Source organism: Plectrocnemia conspersa, unplaced genomic scaffold, assembly GCF_051122295.1.
Source record: "Plectrocnemia conspersa isolate PC_06_02 unplaced genomic scaffold, ASM5112229v1 ptg000008l, whole genome shotgun sequence".
NCBI classification, from domain to species: Eukaryota; Metazoa; Arthropoda; class Insecta; order Trichoptera; family Polycentropodidae; genus Plectrocnemia; species Plectrocnemia conspersa.
The window spans coordinates 20,287,581-20,309,404 of record NW_028277172.1 but is presented as its reverse complement, the minus strand read 5'-3'; the positions used below and the strand labels follow the sequence as shown (position 1 = coordinate 20,309,404).

The window sequence follows — 21,824 nt, the reverse complement described above, 5'->3', positions numbered from 1 at the left end:
AAATATATATGTGTATAAAATATGTTGACCTTTGGCGCAATTTCAAATATTTCCCCCTCGCTCATTTAAACAAAAAAATTATACAAAAAAACAAAATTTATTTTTCAAATAGTCTTTATTCAAGTGTTTTACTGCCATTTTATAATAAAAATATACATGCACTTAGATAAACCTAAAAATAAATAAATCAAATAAAAAAACAATCTGCATTAATAGGTGAAAAATAAAAGACATTAATTAAAAACCTCATTAGAGAACCGAATAATTTCATTGAAAACATTTTTACTTTATGAATTTAGAAGAAACTATGTTGTTGTTTTTTAATATAATAATATATTAAATATATTTGCTGTTGAAATTTCAACTTGGAATTTTTTACTTTGTCTTAAATGTAACATTGTTCGATAATTCAATGGTAATTTTTGTGCAATCATATTTATTATATCTGCTGTATTTCATCCCATTTGGGAGTAATTTGCCATAATAATGAGCTTCATCAAGATTTCAAAATATTTGCTTCTTTATTTAAACCAAATGGACTTGGAACTCGGAACTTAATAATGCTAACGACATATGACATGCATTAATGTTTTTGGGGTAGTTTAATATTTTGAGGTTCAATTTTATTTTATCATCACAGTCCTTGTGGTCCACGTTATTTTTAATCTAATTGAATTTTACGTAATATTTAGGTACTATACGTTGGAATTAAATAGACGAACATCTTGTAAATGAGTAGTCATTGTATTGTCTCTGACTTCACTCTCTCTGAGTGCAAGCAAGTGTCTCTTTCTCTCTTTGTTTCCTTCCTTTATTAATATGTGACGAAGTTTGATGGATTACACGAGCAACAGTGCTTCTATTGTTCTTACATCGAATGTCAAAATTACATTATCGGCTCATCGCATCGTTCACACATGATATCATAATTAAATCTCAATAAACAAACGTTCATTTAACTCAATTCCTGCGATTGACAAATAACCTCGCAGCCAAATAATTGCTTCTAATTCATATTTATTTATTTAGTATAAACAATACATACATATATTTTAAATCAGGTTCTAGATGTGACACCCAAATCCTAATATCCCGAACAAATACAATTATAAGTCTTATCTGTTATCTATTACTTTACAATGTGTGATGTTTCTTGAGTAAAGATTGTTGCAGATTCTACTCTTACATTAGTCAATTTATCGATTTAAGATGTTTTGCCTACGAATTTTTCATATATAATTTTATGAAACATGTTTGTTGCAAGATCATTTTAAAAGACAAAACATCAAAAATTGTGTATTTCTGTATAAGCATATATTTGTAATCAAAAAGTTACATGAATAAATAATTGTTTATTATCACTCAACAAGTTTAATTCTTTTCTAAAACAAAACTAATAAATCTGACAATCATTGACTATTCATTACACGTGCTGATAGTTAACTAATTAAATTGAAAAATGCGGTAGTAATTATTCGCTTCAAATGAATAGTTTATCCAAATTTAGAATGTCTTCGCTTAATTTAACCATAACGCTATTTTTTTCACTATAAACGAGCAAATGTTCTCTATGAAATAAATTATCATCTACAATTACATTCCAATATAAAAATATAGCTCTTTATCACCATTACTTAATTCATAGCCGTATATTCTCACGACTGCTCTTGTTTCAAAAACTATTTTATTAACAGAATTACACATATTCGCTTAAAACTCTCAGATCGAGAATAACAATGTTTTAAAATTGTATCTAATAATATTTTTAATATAAAAAATACCGTATTATACCAAATTAATATAAAGTATTAGGAAAATAATTCATTTATGTAATGTCGTTGGACTTAGAAGAGTACTTTGTTATGGCGGAGTACTAACAATATTTCGAAACAGAACATGTCGAATTAGAACTGTAACAAAACAGAACAAGTTAAAAAATATATTTATAATGAATTTTATATTGGCAACTAATTATTTAATAAGTAAATACAATAAATAGTCAGTAAATAATAAATTTTTGATCAATAAATAATTCAGCTTTTGATCAGTAAAATAAATTAAATGGTCCGTAAATATAGCTAAATGATATAATACTATATATTGTCAAATAGCGAATTTTGGGTACTTTCCTGTTATTGGGTGTAAAATTTATTCTATAAAAATATTTATACGTGTTATTTATATACTGTTCTGACCAACGCTCACTCGCTGCCGCTCGTTCACACCTAATCTGTTTTAAAATTTAAACATGCTGGGTGCGAACGAGCGGTAGCGAGTGAGCGTTGGTCAGAACAGCAAACGCCCAATGAATAATTATCTGCAACGAATCTACTTAAAACGTATAATTTATAATTGTATATAAATAAATAAAACATATAAACAAATAAATAAATATTTTTTTAGAAAAAAATTGCCCCTCGATAACAGGAAAGTACCGAATTTTGTTTTAAAAAATAGTTGTAGCGCGACACATCAATTGTCATAATTAAGTTCATAATGTTTTAAATGTACCGAGTTTTTCAAAATTTGTTTTCTAAATAGAAGCCCATGGGTATTTATTGGGGACAAATAATATGAATGAAAATTACTAATGTAAATTATTCTCTTCTTGCCATTTTTATTTGTCTTATGTATTTATATATTTTTAAGACAATAAGAATAATTTTTAGTTTCATACTGTTCTATTGTTGCAATATTTAAAATAAAAATAACATTTTAATAATCAATTAATTTCCTATAAGAAGTCAATGGGCTTCTATTTCGGGACAACATGAGAACCTTAAAAATGCAAAAACCAAATACAAGTCCATATGCTTCTCAATGGAAAAACTTGGTATATGTCGCTTATGTTAAGTTTGGGTTTGAACAGCAAATCGATGTTTAGCAATTGTCAATAATTTAAAAATCACCTATTTATTGTAATTAACGTTCATCATATATTAAATGCCAATCATTTTATATTAAGTGCTGATCATTTTGTTTTAATTACTCATCGTTTTATTTAAATGCTGATTATCTATTTTAATAACTAGTCACTTTTTTTATTTTTTAACTTATGATTTATGGAATTATATACTTATCAAATAATTAGGTGGCAATATAAAATTATATATAAATTTATTTTTTGTTCTCAATTGTCATTGTTCTGTTCTGTCACAATTCTGATTCGACACGTTCTGTTATAAAATGTTCTGTTTTTTCATATTCTGTTTATTCAGGACAGTGATAATATTAATCCTCTACAACTATTTTAATTAATCACGGAATAGCGTAGTCCGCTACGTCTCAGACTAGTAAGTCTGAGGTTGCGGATTCGAGCCCCGGCAGCGGCACTCGAATTTTTATTTATAAAAAAATACGCTTAAAATCCGGCCCCAGCTGCAGTGTTATCTATTGCTTATAAATTATATTACACGTCATAATTTATATTTATTATGTGTAATATAATTCTAATTTTGATTATTAATTGAATATACTTGAAAAATTGAATATAAATAAATACATTTTATGTCGTATCAATAAGTTTAGTAAGAGTTACCGAGAGTTTAACTATAATACCTTAAAGTGATAGGTCAGTTGGGTTATTAGGCGAAACCTTGATAGGTCAAATAGTGAATCAACTGAATAACAATTAATACTCTTTCGTGAACTCAATGAACTCGAGTTCTCACGTCCGAAATGGTTCATGACCGCTGGACCGCGAAAAAACGCATCCGAGTCCAACATAGTATAGTAATCGCGGTTGCAAAATGGCGGTATCATTCATGATAACATTACCCGCTGTAAATTCATGTTAGGTAGGTGAGAGTAAGCGAGAGTTTTTTTTTTGTTATGGAGAAGCGACAGAACTTGAACTTTTAAACGTATTCGGGAAGAGTACATGGGTCAACAACAAAATAACACTGAGCATAAAAAATAATAATCTTATCAGAACAACTGTTTTAGAAGTGTGCAAACTATTTTTAACCTTTAGAAGTCCAAAGGCACGTATGTCATGCCTAAAATGGTTTTATCATTGCAGTCCAATGGCATCTATGTCTTGCCCAATATATTTTCTGCAGTCATTTTAAATGATTGAATGCTAACAATTCCAGTAAATTATTTCAGATACATTTATCAATATATTACAGTAAAAAGTTTTAGTAATTCCTAACCATTTTACCTGGAATTGTTAAATTACTAAAATTCGTCGTAAAATCTATTAATCCAGCGATGGATTTTAGAATACAATTTTTTGACCAGTCTGTGCCAACCGCTCTAAACATAGACCTGTGATTTGTTATCTATGGTTCTCAGTTTAAAATGTTTCGTTTTTACATTTACGTACATAAATTAAATTATTGTTTTTAATTCAACTCAATATTTAGACAATATATTTTGAGAGCATTAAATTCTAAATTGTTGAGTTGATGTTAAATCAATTGTCATATATTTATTATTTTGTGCCCTATCGTTACGAGGATTAATTAGGCTGAATGTTTTATTTTAATCGAGAGTAGTCCTTCCGTTGTACGATATATTTTTTTGCGATACATTGTTCATGCTGAAGGTTATCGTATATAATGGTTGATCCAACTTCAGTTTACGAACATTTAAAATAAAACATAAATTCAAAGAAATCTTTAGATTTTTTTATTAATTGAAATGTCGGCGACTGCGACGGCGACGGCTCGATTTTATTGCCTTTAACGTGGATTTTTGATTTCTAAGAAGGGATAATTGTTTTTCACTCTCTTCTATTGCTCTAAATTCGGTTTAGATATCCATTTTCGAGTGTCTAACCCTGAAAGGTGTGACTTCGCAGCCAGTAAGACGCAGGTGGAAACTAGTGAGAGTTTTGTTAGAGTATATTACTTATTGCGATAGACTATGATAGGCGAGCAGTGGTGGAGAAGCTGGCGGAGGGATAAAGTCAGTCGAAGAACCTTAAAGTTCTGATTGGTGTGGCAGCGACAGTATAGCGGAGGTTGGTCGTATGCCCGTGGTGCTCGTATGGTGGAGTTCCTCTCAGGATGTGAGCGTCCATGCCTGTATTTGGCCCACGGGCGGGCCGAATCTGCTCTTTGAGTGTGCCGGTATTTCGGCTTATGTATTTAAACATCTCCTGCAAAGCTTGCTGATCAAACACAATTATGCAGCGATCATTCAACCAATCGTTACAAAGAAATAAGTAAATGCCTTTAGAAAATGAAATGAAAATGGAAGTGATTTTAATGTACATTCATAAATATATTTAGTGTTTATTATATCAAACTAAAAAAATACAATAAATTCCGTGCGTTTAAAAATATGTTGAGAACCATTGGTGTTGTGTAAATTACAATAGTGAACAATTAACTAAATACTATTTACAAGAATAGAGTGAAACATTTTTTCTTTTGTTGTTGCATTCTTATGTGGTTTTTTTCTGGTAGTGGTCCCAACATCTGGAACAGATACAGAGTTTACCCTAAATAATATGTAAAAAGCTTAATTTTTATGATTAAATAAATTAAACCGCAGTTGATTCAATAAGAAAAAAGTTTTTGTCCGATAAAGGTTAAATTGTCTCTTATCAATCTTGTTTTTTAACACCATTGCGCAGTTATTATTTCATATTTTTTAATAGCGGTGTAGTTCTGTAAATAGCTGTGATTGCTACTTTTAAATGCGGTAAGATAAGATGAGCTATTTGTAAGACGCCATTCATCTTTTTGTAAAAAATAATTTCATGTGTGCTTTGTATCGCTTTGTGACGAATTCATCCAAATTACGTACGGTACAATTTGCACTAAAATACTATGAAACATAGTTATTTAATTCTGATGATCTTATAAGATCTACGTGTGTTGTATAAATTAAACATTTTAAGAAAATTTATTGCGTTTGCTGTCATATCATACTAACATATGTGACAGAATTTATTGTATATAAAAAATAATGAATCACTAACAGTGATCTCATACTAGATCGTTTAGATTCGGACAATATGATAATGTGAAACTTGGGCGCAAAGAACGATGCTCGGCTGTGAAATGACCATTTGTTATACGGATCTTTAGATTGAGACCCGAACGAAGCTTCCACTCTTAAATTGCCGCTCATTAGTCGAACAGATTGGATCAAACTCGAGAAAAATGCTAAAACGAAATAATTTCCGAGATGATAACAAACCATTAAATTAAACGCGACAGAGTCGAGAGAGCCTATCTCGTTACTACAGTAATGTAACTATTTTGAATAGATGGTGTGTTTGCTTAGTGTCTGCCAAAGCACATGTGTTTCGATACTTGTTTCTGTCATCCGAAGCACTTAAACCGGAGTATACTCGTAAACCTTGTATTCAAGTGAGATATGTCAATATGTGTGAATTTGATGGGAATTAGATCGTATATTTGTTTTTTTTTGTTATTAACAGTATTGCACTTTACAAAGAAACTGTATCGCAAATTTGTCATGATTAATAATACGGTCGTGACACACGTTCAACGTTTAAATGTTGGTTAGTGGAAATTTGGATTATTCGGAATCCACTCTTATTTTGGAGAGAGTCCAGAAGAGTATGTACTCACGATGTATTTAAGAGAAGATGAAAAAACGAGAGTACAGTATTATTACTGACGTTTTATATTGGCTACATTTTTCTTATTTATAAATTGTTTTAACTCTAAAATAATCGCAATTAAATATTCAATTCCTGAAGTAGTAAATAAAGAAAATCGATATCTCACATGTCTGCCTTAAAAAAAGATAAGGAATCCTTTGTCTCTAGGGATTCCAATCCCGGGCCAAAATTTTGATCCCGGGATTTCGGTATTACAATTAGTCGATCCCGGGATCCCGGGACCAGTCCCGGGATAATTTACATGTTATTTTATCGATAAAAATAATTTAAAATGAATTATACAATATATTTTTACATCTGTTTTTTATAACGTACAATGTATAAAGTACGTATAATTTTAGTATTGGACTTAAAATAGAAAATAATGTAATAAAAATAAAAAGGGAAGGTCTTATATATTTATTTGAGAAGAAAAAAATGAACTTTTGACAATGTATGTACATACCGTCTTTTTCCGAAAATAAGACATCCTCCGAAAATAAGCCCTAGCGTGATTTTCAGGAGTTTTTGGAATATAAGCCCTCCCCCGAAAATAAGCCCTAGTTAAAATAAAATGAACGCCAACATGTGGCGATTGAAATTCAGGATGGAATTCAGAATTTGATTAGTTATCATTATGTTCCAAAAGAAAATGAAATGACTGTATTTGAATTATTTTGAAATAAATGTAAAATTCCTATATAAAAATAAATATTAATCGAAAATATATAAATTTACTTATTGTACGTGAAAAGTAAACCCTCCCCTGATAATAAGACCTAGCTCATATTTCGGACCAAAAAAGAAAGTAAGACAGTGTCTTATTTTCGGAAAAAGATGGTATGTACATTCATAGACACAATTAATTGAAAACATTATTTTGAATAAAACTCACGAAGTAACATCAAAGCATCAAGTGTTTTATCATTTAGCCTTGATCTGATTTTGGTTCCTAAGCAGCCTGATGCTGAAAAAGCACGTTCAGACTCACAGCCTCAAAGATTCACAGATGACACGTGCAACTCGCGCAAGTTTGTACACGAAATATAACGATGTTGTCAATAATAATTCGATTGTGCTTGATAAATCAACCAATCCGAAAAAATCGGGATTATGTTTTATAATCCCGGGACTCATCGGGTATTGAAAATCGTTCGGGATCCCGGGATCCCGGGATTCGGGATCCCGGGATTGGAATCCCTATTTGTCTCTCTATCGATGTTTCTATCGTATTTTCTGCTAGTAATATTGAGACTATATAAACAACACATTTAGAATAGTAGTAGAAAAATCTCATGCTTATTATATATATACCTTTAATAATATAACTTTTTTGCCTATAGCAATTTAAAATATACGAGGAGAATAAAATAAATTCATGTTCTATTTTTTTTATATGACGTAATATATTTTTAAATGTGTAGCACAAAATGTGGTAAGGATATTTCACGTTAGTTAAAAATTTACGGTAAAAAAATTAGTCTCACAAAGATTAGTTGAGTAAAATGGTAATTGATTTATAAGTGCAATTTCATATACATAGCTGCTAGACTGATGCTTTTCAATTTTAGCTAATGGTTAACAGCCAGTTCACAGATCTTCCCATTGGCAGTCAACTTATCATTCAAATAAACTATGAAATTGAGACATGATGAACAGTTTTACAGTGAATAGTTATATTTTCACTAGTAAAAATATAATTTTCACTAGCTAGACCATTTAAAATGTATCAAACAATTGACTTAACTGGGAATGTATTATCTATAATATATACATATGTATTGTATTACTAGTGAAATTATATGCTGCTCCAAAAGGTCGTTAAAGCTTTATTCGACAGCTGCGAAACATCTATTTGCTGTTCAAACCCAAAACTAACCTCGAGCTTATGTAAGTTCTAAATGTAACTATAGGCTTAGTTCGTCTGTTTATGTTAAGTTTGGGTTTGAATAACAAATGGACGTTTCGCAACTATCAAATTGAATTTAAACGACAGTTAAGAGCAGCATGTATTTTCAGGGTAGGCTAAAACTGGGCGATAGAACCGAAGAAAAAATTGCACGCTTAGCTTTATTGTAAATAGTAAAATATAGAGTAAAACGAAAAAGTATTTTTATTTAAAATCACTTTTATTTCAAAATTAATAACTCATATTAATATTATATAATACACTGAAGTTCAAAACTTGTTATAGTTCTCTCATAAACAACTTATTTGGATTTTTCTAAGACTATTGATAAAAATTGATGAATTTGGATCTATGTATCAAAACGTTATTTTGATACATAAATGCGTTTTAAAATTTAAACAGTTTAGGTTAGAATAGTGAATACCCCATGAATAACTCTGCAACTAATCTACCTAAAAATGTAATTTATTATTGTATATGCAGATGAATAAATATTTTTTTATAATAAATTCCTCCCCCCCCCCCACTCTTTCCAGATAAAATGAAAGTACCAAAGCAACCATTTTTGTTAGCTTGTGTAAATATTGTACATAAAGCTTGATTAATTATAATTCTATAATTAGCATTTATATTTTCGGGATCAAATTATGGCTGCATTTCGATGGACTAATAAATTCATAATTAAAATATTCTACAGGAATAATTATTCTTTCCATAGAATCAGGATTAATTGCGACTTTGACTATTTCTGCGTAGACTGTTATGATTTGGAAGTATTTCTTCTACTGTAGAAGAAACATTTTCTAGAATTTTATTGTTCTAATTTGTGATGGGTTGCTCATTGTCGTATCTTCTATTTTTTTGCTGCTGTATTCCTTGCGTTGTTACTCTGGCCTAGATATTACAATACCGTTAATACCGGTATAAGAGCATAAATTGACCGTCAGTACTACCGTTATTACAAAATTAAATACCGGTATTACAAAAGAAAATATCAAATCCGTACCTTTTATTTACTAAAAACAATATCCCTTGGCTTAGAACTACAAAAATTACGATACCGATAATACCGGTATTGGCTCTTTTTCTCTCGGTTATTTTTCTCGGCCGCATTTCCAGAACTGCTACATCTGTGTTCATGTCATTCAAATATATAAATTTATCAAATTTATTGTATATACAATAGCTAATAATGTTTGGAACGAATTTTATATACATAAAGTTCGAACCCATTTCGGCGTTTGTTTTGTGCGGATTTGCATATAAATGAAATAATTAGAACTAAACTAACCACGACCAAATCATTGAACTAATTGAAATAAAATCTTTGCATGAAACGAAACACGAGGTTCACAAAATTTGAGACAAACGCCTGTTTTGACAGGAACGTTAAACGATAAAACGATAATGGGTGGGCCTTTCTAATATTTTGTTTCGTTCATCAAACGAATTCTATGAATTTCGGTCATAGTAGATACACCGATATTATACATAAATTTTTCTGTTGAGAAAGAGCGTTTCACTCTTCAAAACAAAATAAAGGCGCATAAAAGACCATGAATTTTGGAGCGGCACTAGTCACTCGAATATATTGAGAAAGAAAACAACTATCTGTGTTATACTTGTATACAATTTATGGTATAAACGAATATTCGATCAATTATTCGGATATTCATATAGTTGGAAATCAGGCGAATAATTCAAATAAACGAATACATATTCGATTGAGAACCTAGTTGTAACACATTGTGCTTACACGGAAGATTTACAACAAAGTGATTTTAACAGTAGCATTTCTTTACACATAAGATTTAAAACTTATAAATATTCCGCTTCTTGAAAGTATAACTTCAAGGTGATCATCCCAACACCTGTCACTTGGATATGACTCGCCATTGATTCATTGTAGTCTTCAAAAAACTGGACTAATCATCGCTCTCTTTTTTTATCTCGTTTCTGGATACAAACGCACTGCAGTGCGCACTTGTTAAGCGTCCAGACCGGTTCAACTCCACGACAAATCCATATTTGGACTGCGCAGCATTTTGGTCGAAAATTGCATTTTCCGCTTTGTGCAACAGCGCAAGCCGCGCGCGTTGTAGGGCATGCATAAGTTAAATAAGATTGAAAACTCAATCGAATCATTATGGCGCGGGTTCAACAGATTGACGATGAATTGGAACGAATTGAGTTCGATTGATGTGTATGATTTAAAAAGATCTAGGTCTTTAACACGTATGGATGTGAGAGACATTTGAACAAGAAGCAGATCAGCTTCTTAATTAAATTCTGTAGGAATATATATTCTTATATGAACATAAAACATTTTTTAAATAAACTATAATAAGGCTATTAGGAAAGTAAAGTTTCCATCCAAGTGCAATGTTGGTTCAGTGAACCGTTTCGTGTTTGCGAAAGGAGAAACTGCTGCTGGAATTCATCATCAACCTGATGACAATGAAGTTATGATTAGACAATACAGTGTCATGAATTTAAATCAGGAAGATGTTGGATTCGCGATGAATAATGAAGTGGAAGGACATCCGTTGTCAGTTATGCTTTCCAGATGCATTACAATTAATTAAAGTGGCCTTCTAAACCTGTTATAAATCAATCCCAAAAATTTAAATCTTTAACGAATAACTCTTGGTTTTATTTGTTTAATCCTCTATAGCTTTCTAGAGTAGATACGAGATTAATGACTGATTCGAAAGTAGCCCGCAAATATAACGTACTTAACCGCAACGCTAATAATCAATATCGCGAAACTGATAGGAAAAAACGCACTTATCAACAAAGCTCGCTCAATATATTTATATGATAAAATTAATGAGGTTTTGGTTGACTAATGTAGTGCGAAATGATGACACTTGCAGTGCATATTGCCGCTGTAGCATTAGTGCTACGTAAAATTATAATATATCCGAGTTTTATCAGTAGAAGGTGTCAAATGAAGATCGAATCGTGCAGTGAGCTAGAGTCGCGTGTCTTAGATGATAGATTCGAAAAAACATTATTGAATTAAGTGAAATATAGTAAATTATTTATTAAATCAATCACTTGTTAAAACATATTATACCATTGGAAAGACGCTTATAATAAAAGCTAGTGTTATAAATTAGGCCTTGATGAAGCTCTTTGATCCCACCAATCTTATGTTGTTATTTTGCATATCTTTGTATCATGTTGCTGTGAAGGTTTCGAGGATGTTCTGAAATATTCTCAACAATTGACTCTTCTCAGATTTCAGGATCAAAGTTTTTCGCAGAAGGTTTTGCTTTTGAGATATTTTAATTAAATTCTCTGTATCTTTTCGGTAAACTTGTATAATTTCAACCACCTTCACAATTAATTTAGAGGCCATTCTAACGACCATTTCGAACAAATGAAAATAAACACTATATCGTCTCGATAGAAAGACCTAACAATGGAATAGAGATCTCGGGACTAAACATTCCTAAGCACCCATAAATACCTAAAAAAATACTCTTTTGCTTGGAAAGGATGCGCAAAACGATTGTTGTGTTTCTCATTTGTTACTGATCTGATAATTTTGCATTCAAGGCGTTAATTCATTTCGAGGGTTTCGCTTCCAAGAAGCGATGCAATTGCCCCACCAACATCCTAATCTGTGACTCGCCAGAGCTGTCTCGAACCAGCAATATAGATGTGACACTTGGCCAGAAAAAGGCAGACGGAGAAAGACGTAATCAGAGACGCTAATGAGTCACAGTACGAGACACACCAGATGATCGTCCAGCATCTTTACGACTATGAATTGAAATAATACCGGTATTTCCGAAAGAAAAAACATTTTTTTTTATTATTAATTTGTAATAAAATAGACCAAAAAATGTCCATTTATTCAAAGTCGAACTAAAACCGCTTTATTGCTAGGTATATGCTGTAATATATTGTTGAATGTTGATACGTGATTGCGAATTTTTCGAAAAAATCCAAGGATACAAGAGTCGAAATACTTTCTTTGAAGGAACACTTTTTATGGGAAATTAAATTAACAAGCATGACAAGCATCCGTTTGTCTGTTTATACATATTTCATGTTTCAAACGATAAAAAGCTTTTATATAATCTTCCTCACATTCAGGCACTTCTAAAAATACTTTATACGCTGATCCTTTATCGTGTGTTTTACGAGTACTATTAAAAATCAATAAGATGACTGTGTTCAATTTCATTATTTTGTTATCATGCAAGAAAAAATATTTTTGTAAATACGGGCGGCAAATCTTTCTTTTTTTGAAACAAAAATTCGAGAAAATCATCGACTTTGGTCGATTGCTTCTGAATGCTTACTAAATTTTAATACCAGGAGCCAGAACACCACTCGCCAATTTATTCCAATGAAAATCATAAATTCCTTCAGTTTTGATTTTCCGAAAGAACCTAGAGAAACTTTAAATCTGTTTGTTTAAAATGCGATTTTATTTTCAAAAGATATATCTCTTGTATACTTAGAAATATATTTCTACTCATGCTCAAACTAATATAAATTAAATTTTAGCTATAAGTGTTGTCGTTTTTATGGCTATAAGCCATCGAGATATCGTTTTCAGCAAATAAAATGTACAGATTTGAGAAAAAAAAATGTTTTTACAATCGGTTGTACCGAAAGTCGATTTTTGCCGCGTACCAGTATTATCAGTATTGCAATCCCTAATCACGACAGATCACAGTCGACAATAATTCTACTCGACACTCCAGCGAAGACTCCCGATTTCCATGACCTGCCGTTTTGAATCCACCACTTGATATATATGCGGTAATTCATATAGTATGCTTATAAAATAAACTGATAACAGCTTTTCCGATGCTTATTTTTGGTGCAAAGTCACACCTCTTTGGCCTCAAAACCGGAAAGTTAATTGATCAACTTAATACTTATCGCCACGAGCTAGCTGCTATAGATTTTATTAGTGTCCTGACTGACCGTATGGTACAGAATGTTGTATAATGCCCCAAGAGTGTTCTCTATTTATGACGTTATGTTAATTAAAATATGAAGAAACAAGGAGACTCATTTTGAGTGACCTTATATAATATTTATGAAAATAAATCATAATATAATATACTCAATACAACATATGTAATATAATATATTATCTGACGTCCTTCGATTCCTTTCAAGTCTGATGGATAAAATCGATATCTTCTAATAAACTCTTTGTTTATTTCCTTTCAAATATTTGGGCCGTGACTTGAGAGGCTTAAAAGGAAACAATGTCGATTTACTGTCATAATGTAATATGATATTTGTGTACTTGGAAAAGTTTCACTTTTCCATCACGTTGTATACTGTAATATCAAATGACTTGCTTATTTCATATTTAACTAGCCTGTTGCCTGGACATCCAATTAGTCATAAATATAAATAACATTTAAGGCTAACTATTTTTATTTATGAGCAATTTTTTACTCTCTTCTCTGCTAATTCCACGCTGTGTATAAAGCGTTAGTTACAATGGCAGAGCTCGAAAAAAAATGTTATATATATTACGATGATTATGCATAGAGCCGAGTTTTATACGCAGATTATATTAGAAATTGTGAGCACATATGTTCGTAAAAAGTTTCCCTTTCGCACAGCAGTTCTCAAAAATTTTCACTTAAAATTTGAATTTCAAATGTGAATTTGAACGTATTATACGCGAAGAAAAATCTAATACGCATAATGCGTATTTTTGAAAACCTTTTAAAAATGTAAGTGGAAATAACTTGGCCATAAATTTATACACAAGATTTCCAATACACTTAACAATATTCGTAGATTAGAAAAATCTTGATTCACGCACGTTCGACTTATTTTAGTTGAGTTCTTAAATCAGGGTCGTTCAAATCTTCGGCAAGATGTAGTATGGACTAAGATCGAAGTCTGTCTATTTTTTATTATTATAAAACAGTCAAAACATTTTGTGTATTTGTATTTTTTAGCGACGTGACCTTTTACGTATACCGGAAATTAAAAAAAATATATATGCAATGTGACTGTGTATAAGAGGCAAATCGAGAGCAAAACGATAAAATATTCAGTCGTCGGAAAAAATAATATATGTCATATCATCTAGTGTTTTTGACATGTAATTTTGCTGTTGATCATTTCGTATCCTGTCGAGAGGTTCGAAAAATTGGCTGTATTATTATCTAAATTAAAAAATGATATACGTATATGTATTATGGAGTAGTGGTGAGAGCGATTGATTAAGAAGTTCGAATTTCTCATGAAACTATTATTATTTTAATTTTCTATCGTATCTGGAAGATTGGAATGGATGATAATAATCACTTATTGATTACCTCAGATAACGTTTCTAATACTACCTTCTTTAAATATAATATTATCAACAAATGTTTAATGTAGTTTTAATGTAACGTGACGCTATTCTTCATGCATTAAATACACTATATCGTATACAATTTGCTATAATTATAGCGACGCAAACCGAATAGAATTTGCATGAAAACAAAGTAATCGAACGAGCAACAAATCGTGCGTTTAAAAGCTATTTCGAATATATAGTACGTAATTCTGAATCATAGCTTAATGCAATTCGCATTGGATTCGATAAGCTTTTATTAATGAAACAATAAATGTTGAATTTCAACTGCATTGGAATAAACAACCATGATTGAGGTCATCCTGCATTATCATTCTACATATTATGTTGATGAAACATTGCATGCTGATTTTTGGTTTAATATAATCTGAACAAAATTGATATTCTGCTTTTGTGGGGGTCGATTTTAGTTGGCTACCCTGGATCTATGCGGTACATTGGCAAGAAAAACTATTTGGTTTTTGGCGACGCGATGGGAAAAGCACGTTCAGTTGGCGATACAAATAAATATTCCGTAGCGATTAACCTGCATCTTATCATTAATCCGGCGACCTTCGTTAAACTTTTTTCTTACCGAATAAATAAAATGGATCGCAGTCCAATTTTTAAATCGATCAATTATTCCATCTGTATCAAGGAATTGTCGACACCACCCCTCTGTAACTTCAAAACGTGTGTCATTGTACAAACGCTACTCAGATAATGCAAATGATTGGATCCCAGCGCTCTTAGCAAAATTGCACTAGGCTACTATTATTGATACAAACCCAATATCTCACGGCAGAAGCAGGTGTAGGAATCATGTTCACGTGCGAGGGTTGTATGAATCGCACAACTAAATCATCTGAATCTATCAAATGTGTTTAGGGTTTTGAATGTTCCTGCTGCCATAGATTTAATGAAGCATATTTAATCTGTGGTATATCTTAAATAAGGTTGTCCAACGCGACTGCAATAAAAATCGTTGCACCTTTTTGACCAAGCCTGTCTGATTTGTACCGGGAAAACGCCACCACGTAGAAAAAAGTTGTTATTCAAGTGCAAACATTCCATTAGCACCAAAAACATTTCACGCATATCGTTGAAAGGAGTCGGAACATGATCGATCATCACATCGCAATGTTGTGTTTCTTCAAACGGAGCATATTTACTACACAAGTGCATATAGAACAGTATTCAGGCGCCACGTGCTCGTTTGTTTATTTTTGCCGCCGTCGCCGCCGTTTGGAATTCGAGTTACGCATTTCCCGACGGTGGCCAAACGACACTATCATACGCAACATCTTTTTCATGTCATCAAATTGTGCGTAGAAGTTTATATTATAATAACTGTTCTGAAGCGTGCAGGTTCATTTAGTCACTTCGATATTCGGTTGCATTGGTAGGCCCTTCTTGAAGTCGCTGGTATTTTCTCTTGAGCGCGTGTCCTGGTGGCGTAAGACCGTTGTCAAATAAGTCCGAGCGTCTAGTCCGTTTATGTGCCGCATTATATACACCGTCGTGCATGTAAAAAACGTAAGGGATCGTAAAAATGCGAGCGTACTTTTTGATGGCTGCTAGGTTTGCGGGCATTGCTCGTTGGATTTCAGACGCGCGTGTACCGTGTTAATAATGAATCGCTACAGTTCAATAAAGATATACTATTTATCATTTAATGTGACGATGGACACTTCGTTGGGTTGTTGCATCAATGATAAGCACTGCAGTAACTGCATGATCGCGATTGATAATCTAATAAATTTGCCGAATCATTTGATCTTAGGAGGAAATAATAGTTTTATTTGAAACTTATGTTCGTATTTGGATTTTCTCTGTGTATGCAACTAGCATGACCGTCGATAATAGTAATAAAAAGCATGCAGTCAATGTGTAATTCTATTTATGTTAACAGCATACGATGATATACGTATGTATGTATTATACATACGTGTGTGGTTTTGCAAAACACACGTATAATTAAAACCCCAACACGCCTGTTATTGTGAAAATTTAATCGCAATAGTATAAAATATCGCTCGCGAACGACGCTAACTCGATTTGCACAACACATATGTATGCATGTATATGAGTTTAGTTAAGAAATATTAAGTCGTTGTGAGTGAAGTGTGAAACGTTTTTAATTAAATATGTCTATTGAAATGTCTTAATCGATAAAATTATATCATATACGATATGCTTTTTTTTGTTAAATAACCGTTTATTACAAGTTTAAAAACACTGGATACTATATATTATTATACATTACAAGTTACAGGATTATAACATTTTTTTAGTTTACAAAAGAAAGTTAAAAAGATAAAATAAAATTATAGTATATTATTTTTATCGCTTTATTTTAAATGACTTATAGCTTAGAATAACACGAATTGCTGGTGTTACTCCACACCGAGCAAGCGTATTTTATTATCGGTATAATTGACTGTTTATGTAGTAAACTTATTATTTATTGATAACAAGTTAACTGCGGAATTCATTTTTATAATGTATTGAGTTTATTTAAAAAATATAAAATCGTTGTGGGTGAAGTGTGAAACGTTTTTAATTAAATATGTTTATTAAAATGGCTTAATTGATTAAATCATATCATGTACGATATGCTTCTTTTTGTTAAATAAACGTTTATTACAAGTTTATGAGCACATGATACATTAGAAGTGTCTGGTTTATAACCATTTTTTTAGTTCGCAAGAGAAAATTTAAAAGATAAAATAAAATTATAATACTTAGAAAAAAATGAATTGCTGGTGTTACTCCACACCGAGCAAGCGTATTTCATTACCGACCTAATTAGTTGTTTATATAGTAACATTTTATTGTTAATTGATAACCACTTAACTGCGGAATGTAGTTTTAAAAATCCCTACTTTTTATTATTAATATAAAAGAAAAATACAATAAATGACATTTTTTGTTTGTAGTGAATGGTATTTTTTTAAATTTTACACGACACGTATACCTGCCAAACGCAACGAATTAATTTTTTGGATTGATGTGTATACACGTCTAACGTAGCCAACTAGTTAATGCGCTTCTTTGTTAAATATTGGTTTAAGCACGCCTTTTTCTGACCTGACTTTCACGACATGTTTAGTGAATTTAAGCTTGTAGTCCATATATTTGACTCATCCTCAGTTTCCTTGTTTACTTTTAAGAGATCGAGGCAAGTGTTGTCTGCGTGTTGTAAAACACATTAATTCAGTTTATTCTTAGTTATACCGTAAGAACTAGTTATGACGTCTTTGTCGTCAGCGTACATTGATAAGCCACTATTTTCAAAAATAGGAAAGTCATTAGTATATAGAGTGAAGAGAGAGGAGTTGAGCAAACTATCACCTGGTGCTAGTTTGGTAAATATCATGCTGCATACGGCCTGTGGGTCACATTAATCAACTACAAACCGTTGCATATTTTGGCCAATTCGCTCTCAGGGTCATACAACGGCGTTCGAAGAGAACAAATTAAAAAGACCATCGCCGTTTAAATTCGACCTATTTTGAAGTTCGTAGCTGACACAGGCTATTCTAGGCTCGCCCATTTACCACTATTCTTGGTAAATTGCCATCATATTTGACATTGACATGGTAGGTCTACGCAGGCTTCTCAAAAGCACTCGTATATAAATGATAACTTTTTTTTAAAATATAACGTCTCATTTGGGCCGGACATCTTCCCCGCATGAACGACTCGAGGACTGCAAAGCGGTTAACTTTGAGTACATTTGCGCTATTTATTAAATACGCTGGGTATCAGCAACTAGCATTGCATAGTCCAGGATAATTTTGGCTAAGACCAATGCATATTCGATCAGGTAGTCGTATCACATCCGGGTGCTGTACAATTTTCACGTTTGTTTATCGAACGCCAGTGTCGTATGGACGAATCGAGGTAGCTTGGCAGGTACTAGTAGATGGGGACAGGTCGCCTGTTCTTATCTTACTTTGCTACATATTTTTCCGATTGTTGATTATCGAGTCTCATCAACTGCTATCATAAAACGAAAGCTAAATGAAACAAAGCGCACATTCGCGCATGGTTTTACGAGCGCGCTTTTATGTGCAGTGAATAAATTACGTTATACCGCATGCGATCTTAACGAGCGATTTTAATTGCCAGTTTCGTACCTCCGATGCAAATGAAAACGGACGTTTCGATGGAAATTCCATCATGGGAAGTTTTCAGAACTTCCTGCGCCAAGTTTGCCAACACTCAGTCATGAGCAATATCATTTGCATATCCGCGGGAAAAATAAATTCACGTGCAAACCGATTATAGTTGAAGACGCCAGGAGTCATGATGAATCGTGTCATTGTCACCTTTTTCAGCGCAATGAGAGAGCTAAAAGCTATAGTTTTTCTCCTTTTTCCTGTAACGTCTTTAAATCCATACTCCTCGAATAGATATTCTGCGCACGAATCTATTGAATGGTTTTCGTCTATCACGTCTAGAATGACAACGTTATTTATTATTGTATTGCTGCGTATATATCCAAGTGTCATCCGTAGACAATGGATTTATACTAAGTGTATACCTTGCCAATTTGTTTGATTTTTTACTCGACTTTTTTAAACACCGTGTGAAAATCTCGCTTTTGTATTTTATGTAACGTGTAAATCAAGACCAATTATCTGACGCAGTGATGCATGCTTTACTGTACTATAAAATCGGATAAATCAAGTCTAAATTCAAGATTGTGTTGTAAGCTTATCAATTAATATTATAATCGTCAATGCATCATCAATATTTGTATATTATAAATTGTTGACTTAAATTTCTTGATTAAATAACTTGATACTCAATGCATATTTTATACCTTTATGGTGTTGGTAGCTGTGTATGATTTGCACTTAGCCATTATTGTTTTCGTTCTACATTGACATTTAATACCCAATTACAATCCGATCAAAAAATAGCAATTTTTGAGGCGTGAGATTACTCTCCTACATTTGGTGCGGCACCCATTAACCAATTTAGAATAGCTGCACTATTTTTATACATATCTGATCTCTAATAAAATACATTTACAAAGCAATTATATTAATCAAATATTTATAAGATATTTATTTTTTTAATTCACATGATCGTCCTATATTTTTATTCTGACCGTATGCTATTTTTATTCTAACCATTTGATATTTATTCTCACCCGGAGTAATATGTTAATAAAATTTTGACCGAGATTTCATTTTTATTCTGACCATTTAATGTGTTGCCTTTCCTATATGCTTATGGAATCTGCAATCCTCTTAAAATAGGACAACTAAATCGGTTACCATTTATGTGAGATTAACCGCGGCTAATATTTTTGTGTGCCATTTCGAAATTTGCTAATATGTGGTGGAGAACCTATTTATACAATGAATTATTTAAATATTATTTCAATAAATTAAAGGGTTTATAAATGGTAACCGATTAGTTATTAAATATTAGTTTTATTTCAACAATATAAATAATTTTACAAACACCAATTCTATATGTATACTATACATGTTACTGGTTTATAAACATTTTAATATGTACAATTTAATAAAGATAACAACATAAAATAAATCGTTAGTGGTTCTAATCTATTGTAAAAAATTAAAAGCCTTTTACAATTTAAGCAAAAGAAAAAAACAATTCAGGAAAAAAAGTAGTGAAAATTGGAGTACATTTCACTAAAGATCTAGAACCATTGCTGTGTTGTCTTTAACTTGTAAATCAATACATGCTTCGATATTTTTTGCTTGTATTGAAATTGTTTTGATCAAGGTCCCCGATTCACAAAATTTGTGAAAATGACACTGTTCTTTGATCGCTGGTATTTGAAGGCTATTATACAATTTTTTAGATTAGTATAAAAGGGTGTATTATATATTATTTTTATAGCTGTATTGCTAGAATGACTTGGTATTACTGTTGTTCCACATCATGTATATATATTTAGCGCTCTCTTTCTATTAAATATCGGTCTAAGAGCCGCAATTGCAGCAAGCCCTCCGTAGCGAAGTTTCAAGATATGTTTATTAAATTTAAGTGTAAGTTCAGGTATTTAGCGCTTTTTTACCATTTTAAGTTACTGCCCTGTTCATTTTGGAGAAGTGGCAGGGATTTTTGTCTTTTTTTTTTACTAAATCTTTTTAATAAAGCGCATCTGTAAGAACAATTTTCGACCAATTTTCGAGCAGCTGGGGTCTAGTATCGGTAATAACGCGGCGAATGTTGGCTTCCAAGTTGTCCATTGTCTTTGGTTTAGACTAGCGCTCGTCGAATGTTTCAGTAAATTGATTGTGGCGCGCGCTTATGGCATGTTGCGCCGTCTTGTAGAAACCAAAGCTCTTCCAAAATAATACTATTCAATTGGGTACGAAAAGTTGTGAATTTTTTAATTAATTTTAAAAAATCATGAACTCTTTCCATTGACTGTAACGTTCTGGCCGCCATCATTTTTTGAATAAATATGGACCAATGATTACATCAGCTCATAAAGCACACCAAACAGTGACATTTTGTGGATGTAACGGCGTCTAAATAATGCGGCAATTTTGCTTGTTGACGTAGCCATTCAATCAAAAATGAGCCTCACATCTGAACAGAATTTTGTGGGGAAAATGATTATCAAGAGCAATCTCGTTTTCGGCATATTCGCCGAACGTACAACGCACAATATGATCAACGCACAATATGATTCAATTCTTGCACGAGATGGATCTTGTAAGCTCGTAAATCAATATCTTTCCGCAAAATCGTTTATAAAGTGGATGGATAAAGCTCCAATTGCTGTGCACCATGGTGAAATGACTCATTCGGGTCCTCCTCAATACTACGCTCCACAGCAGAAACAACTTCTTCAGTGCGCACTGTACGACGTCTCTGCGGATGCGTATTATAAATTAGAATACGCGTGGCGCGAAAACGATCCATGGTTATTCAAATTAGTTGCTTGGATGGACGTTTATGTCGACCGTAAAATGGACGTGGCGCGAACTGGACCACGATTT

General features: G+C 32.1%; 1 protein-coding gene and 1 long non-coding RNA gene across 5 annotated transcripts in view; one reads left to right on the top strand and one right to left on the bottom strand.

Moving 5' to 3' along the window:
- KrT95D (phosphofurin acidic cluster sorting protein KrT95D) overlaps positions 1-21,824 on the top strand; it is a 100,794-nt gene that overhangs the window by 551 nt on the left and 78,419 nt on the right. The window lies entirely within an intron of this gene.
- On the bottom strand, positions 15,663-20,479 carry LOC148233303 (uncharacterized). The gene is made up of 2 exons (XR_015810328.1): positions 19,991-20,479; positions 15,663-19,954 (listed from the first exon to the last, which is right to left on the bottom strand). It is a non-coding gene; the product is annotated as an uncharacterized LOC148233303 (long non-coding RNA).